The sequence below is a fragment of the Halichoerus grypus genome, chromosome 8 (assembly GCF_964656455.1).
Source record: "Halichoerus grypus chromosome 8, mHalGry1.hap1.1, whole genome shotgun sequence".
Taxonomy (NCBI): domain Eukaryota; kingdom Metazoa; phylum Chordata; class Mammalia; order Carnivora; family Phocidae; genus Halichoerus; species Halichoerus grypus.
Genome location: NC_135719.1, coordinates 42,488,015 through 42,493,690, shown reverse-complemented (window position 1 = coordinate 42,493,690; position 5,676 = coordinate 42,488,015).

The window sequence follows — 5,676 nt, the reverse complement described above, 5'->3', positions numbered from 1 at the left end:
AGGGAGTTAAGTGTCCTCCCAGAATCCAGCTCATTCCATAGGTGAGGGGCCCGTGCAGACGCAAGGGGCCCTTGGTAATCAAGGCTGTTCTGCAACCCTTTCCACTCCCAACTTGGTGTCTCCCAGAATAATCCTTAAGCCTTTCCTGACAAGGGCTAAATAAAACCCTGGAATTTGGCCTCTTTCCTCCCAGGAAGCCCACCCACCAGACAAACTGTTCCCTAATGTAGTATCTTGGTCATTGAGCTTCTGGGTCTTATGCCTTCTTTATCCTGGCTTAGAGCTACTTACTTTTCTAAGCACAGGTGGGTGAGAAAGTTCAGGAAGCAGAGTGTCCAGAGAGGGCTGCAGCTCCTGCCAATGGAAGCTGGTTTTGTAGGTGGAGGTAAATTTGGGGGCTAGACTGATTTTTCCCTCCCACCGGCCTCTGGGCCAAGTCAAGCCGCTGAGATGCACCCCATTGAACATTGGGCAAAGGATAATGCCCAGACAATTTATTGAGCAAGAAAAAAAAAAGGAGTATTTGAAAAGATGCTCAAACCACATTAGTAATCAAAGATATGCAAATTAAAACAAAAATGAAAAATTACTTTATACATGTTGTACTGGCAAAAAGAGAAGGTGAGTAATCCAAGTGTTAGGAATGAGGGAATGGTAAAACTGTCATCACTGGGGAGAGTGTTGAACCACCTGACCCCATGCTCACTCTCTGCCTGCAGACACAGAGAGAAGGTGTGGCCACACGTTCCTTCCTGCTGACCTTGGGGCACCTGCCCCAAATACCTAGGAGCTGTGAAGGTCCAGGCCAACCGTGCAGAGAGATGACCCTGCTGATTGCGGAGGAGGGAGAGGGCGTGGCTCATCTTGGCTGGTAGGAGGCTTCCCAAAAGATTGTGACATCTAGGCTAGATGGGCCACTAGAAGCCCTGTCCCAAGTGGTCACCTGCTAAGCGTTGGTCTGAGGAACAGTGGTCACTAGGTGGCTTTGTGTCATTTAAGGTCCACCCAAGCTCCAGCTCTGGCCTATTCTCAGCCCCCTGAGACCTACAGGAGGTGGTTTGATTGCAGGTCCAGATGACACGTTGAGGACCTCTGGTGAGGGGAGAGAACAGGGTCAAGGACGGACCATGCAGGAAGCGCTTCATCTGGGCATGGTCAGAGAGGAAGAAGGAGATCCCGGAGCAGGCGGAGCCTGGGGACACCGACACATAGGCAGGATGAGGGGTGATAAGGGCCACCAAATCTCATGACAGGGATAAAGAAAGACTACAAGAGACCATGAAAAGGTTTTTTTCCCCCTCATGATGTATTATAATAAGGACTAGCCAATATTTAAACATGATCGAGGAGATGAAAAATTCTGATATTGTGAATTGAACATCAAACTAAAATATGTGTGCCTTTAAGTCTGATGTTTATTCAGGAAAAAACCAAGTTTGCCTAAGAACAAAAAGGGTTCCTTAAACCTTCATTTGTTGTTCGTAAAGGCTGTTTTCATTGACTGAGAGATTGTGCCGGCCTTCCTGTGCGCCTACTGATGCCCAAGCAGCCATAAGCTTTACGAAAGGAAGAGCCACTCCCCTTGAAGGGGCATTTCTGACCTCGATAAGATTTGTGTGGGACACAGGACCTTCAGAGTGTTGCTTCGGGTCAGATGTTAGGATTTCAAGGACCAGTGGAAAAGTTTTCTTTCTTTCTTTTTTTTTTTTTAAAGATTTTATTTATTTATTTGACATAGAGAGACACAGCGAGAGAGGGAGCTCAAGCAGGGTGAGTGGGAGAGGGAGAAGCAGACTCCCTGCTGAGCAGGGAGCCTGACGTGGGGCTCGATCCCAGGACCCTGAGATCATGACCTGAGCCGAAGGCAGACGCCTAACAACTGAGCCACCCAGGCGCCCCAATGGAAAAGTTTTCTTAAAAAGAGGTAATACTCGGGGCGCCTGGGTGGCTCAGTCATTAAGCGTCTGCCTTCGGCTCAGGTCATGATCCCAGGGTCCTGGGATCGAGCCCTGCATCGGGCTCCCTGCTCCGTGGGAAGCCTGCTTCTCCCTCTCCCACTCCCCCTGCTTGTGTTCCCTCTCTCGCTGTGCTCTCTCTGTCAAATAAATAAATAAAATCTTAAAAAAAAAAAAAAAAAGAGGCAATACTAGATTAAAATGTATTTTTTTTTCAAGTGGGAACATGAAACAACATTCCATTACCTCATGAAAGACAGGAAGGACATCATCCAAGAATAAAGGACAGCCCTTTGAATAGAACACATTACGATTTAGGTGAGAACCCAGACTGAATCTCCGCTATTGTTCATGTCCTCCTGGAGCAGGATTCGGCATTTGATTACCTCTCCCAGAAGTCAGATAGGACTCCAAAGATCATTAGCGAGTGATGTGACTTTTACTGGTGAGTTGGTGAAACCATGGGATGGAGGATAATCCTATAAACTGCAAAACAGACTAAAGTCAAACACCCCTTGGTCATCTCTGTCCTACCCCCGAAATTCTGGTGCCCAGGTGCCTCACCTCTATCTCATCAGTCCCCATGTTGCCTCTACCCTTCTCTGACTCCTGGAAAGTTTGAGATAGACACTCAAATGCCAATTTATTGCTCTATAATGTTAAAAAGGAGACAGCAGTCCCCAAACGGAGTCACCTGTGCTAAACACCATGTCAGTGAATCAAGACTTAATACCAATCCAATTGCAGGTTCAACCTCCCAGAAATGTAACCTTTAACCAGTCAACGTGGAATTATCTGGTCAGCACTAGTGAGGTAATCCAACTGATAGAGCCTTCTGGTCCCCTTAGGAGGGTGACCTCACCTGAAATTCTTGCCAATAATTCTTGCTAATAATTTCCTTTTTCTGCCCCCTTTCTGCCTTTAAAAGCATTTCATTTTCTACAGCTGGGCAGAGCTCCTTTATTTTTGCTAGATGGGATGTTGCCTGATTCATGAATCCTTGAATAAAGACAATTTGATCTTTAAATTTCTTCAGTAGAATTTTTGTCATTTAACAGATTTGGTGGCCCTGATGGGATCTGAAGTGAACGTTTTTTAAGTTTTAATTCAAATTCCAGTTAGTTAACGTACAGTGTAATATTAGTTTCTGGTGTACAGTATAGTGATTCAACACTTCCATACAACACCCAGTGCTCATCACAAGTGCGCTCCTTAATCCCCATCACCGATTTCCCCCTTGCCCCCACCCTCCTCCCTTCTGTTAATCACCAGTTTGTTCTCTATAGTTAAGAGTCTGTTTCTTGGTTTGCCTCTCTCTCTCTCTCTCTTTTTTTTTGCTTTATTCATTTGTTTTGTTTCTTAAATTCCACATATGAGTGAAATCATATGGTATTTGTGTTTCTCTGACTGACTGATTTCGCTTAGCAAAATACTCTCTACCTCCATCCATGTCATTGCAAATGGCAAGATTTCATTCTTGTTGATGGCTGAATAATATTCCATTGTGTTTATATACCACATCTTCTTTATCCATTCATCAGCTGATGGACCCTTGGGCTGTTTCCATAATTTGGCTATTGGAGATAATGCTGCTGTAAACATCAGGGTGCATGTATCCCCTTGAATTAGTATTTTTGTATTCTTTGGGTAAATACCTAGTAGTACGATTGCTGGATCATAGGGTAGTTCTACTTTTAACTTTTTGAGGAACCTTCATACTGTTTTCCAGAGTGCCTGCACCAGTTTGCATTCCCACCAAAGTTGCAAGAGTGTTCCCCTTTCTCTGCATCCTCACCAACACCTGTTGTTTCTTATGTTGTTTATTTTAGCCATTCTGACAGGTGTGAGGTGATAGCTCATTGTAGTTTTGATTTGTATTTCTCTGATGATCAATGATGTTGAGCATCTTTTCATGTGTTTATTGGCCATCTTTATGTCTTCTGTGGAAAAAGGTCTATTCATGTCTTCTGCCCATTTTTTAATTGGATTACTTGTTTTTTTGGGTGTTGAGTTTTATAAGCTCTTTGTAGATCTTGGATACTAACCCTTTATCAGATATGTCATTTGCAAATATCTTCTCCCATTCCATAGGTTGCATTTTAGTTCTGTTGATTGTTTCCTTCACTGTGCAGAAGCTTTTTATTTTGATCAAGTCCCAATAGTTTATTTTTGCTTTTGTTTCCCTTGCCTCAGGAAACATATCTAGAAAGAAGTTGTTATGGTTGATGTCAAAGGGGCTACTGCCTCTGTTCTCCTCTAGGATTCTGATGGTTTCAGGTCTCACATTTAGGTCTTTCATCCATTTTGAATTTATTTTTGTGTATGGTGTAAGAAAGTGGTTCAGTTTCATTCTTTTGCATGTTTCTGTCCAGTTTTCCCAACACCATTTTTTTTTTTTTAAGATTTTATTTATTTATTCATGAGAGACAGAGAGAGAGAGAGAGAGAAGCAGAGGGAGAAGCAGGCTCCCAAGGAGCAGGGAGCCCGATGCAGGACTCGATCCCAGGACCCTGGGATCATGACCTGAGCTGAAGGCAGACACTTAACCGTCTGAGCCACCCAGGCGCCCCTTCCCAACACCATTTTTTGAAGAGACTTTTTTCCCCATTGGATATTCTTTCCTGCTTTGCTGAAGATTAATTGACCATATAGTTGTGGGTTCATTTCTGGGTTTTCTATTCTGTTCTATTGATCTATATGTCTATTGTTGTGCCAGTACCATATTGTTTTGATCACTACAGCTTTGTAATATAATGTTTTTAAAAAGATTTTTATTTTTAAGTAATCTCTACACCCAATGTGGGGCTCAAACTCACAACCCTGAGATCAACAGTTGCATGTCCACCCAGGTGTCCATAATAGAACTGAAGTCTGGAATTGTTTTTGTTTTGTTTTGTTTTGTTTTTAAGATTTTATTTATTTATTTGTCAGATAGAGACATAGCAAGAGAGGGAACACAAGCAGGGGGAGCGGGAGAGGGAGAAGCAGGCTTCCCGCCGAGCAGAGAGCCCAATGTGGGGCTCGATCCCAGGACCCTGCGACCATGACCTGAGCTGAAGGCAGACAATTAATGACTGAGCCACCCAGGCGCCCCTTAAGTCTGGAATTGTGATGCCTCCAGCTTTGTTTTTCTTTTTCAAGGTTGCTTTGGCTATTTGAGATCTTTTGTGGTTCCATAAAAGTTTTAGGATTGTTTGTTCTGGCTCTGCGAAAAATGCTGTTGGTATTTTGATAGGGATTGCATTAAATGTGTAGATTGCTTTGGGTTGTATAGACATTTTAATAATATTTGTTCTTCCAATCCATTAGCATGGAAGGTCTTTCCATTTCTTTGTGTCATCTTCAACATCTTTCATCAGTGTTTTCTAGTTTTCAGAGTACAGGTCTTTCACCTCTTTGATTAGGTTTATCCCTATGTATCTTACTGTTTTTGGTGTAACTGTAAATGATGTATAGAAATGCAACAGATTTCTGTATGTTGATTTTGTATTTGGTGACTTTACTGAATTCGTGTATCAGTTCTAGCAATTTTTGGGTGGTGTCTTTCGGGTTTTCTATATAGTATCATGTCATCTGCAAATAGTGAGAGTTTGACTTCTTCCTTGCCAATTTGGATGCATTTTATTTCTTTTTGTTGTCTGATTGCTGTGGCTAGGACTTCTAGTATTTTGTCAAATAACAGTGGTAAGAGTGGACATCCCTGCCTTCTTCCTGACAGGAA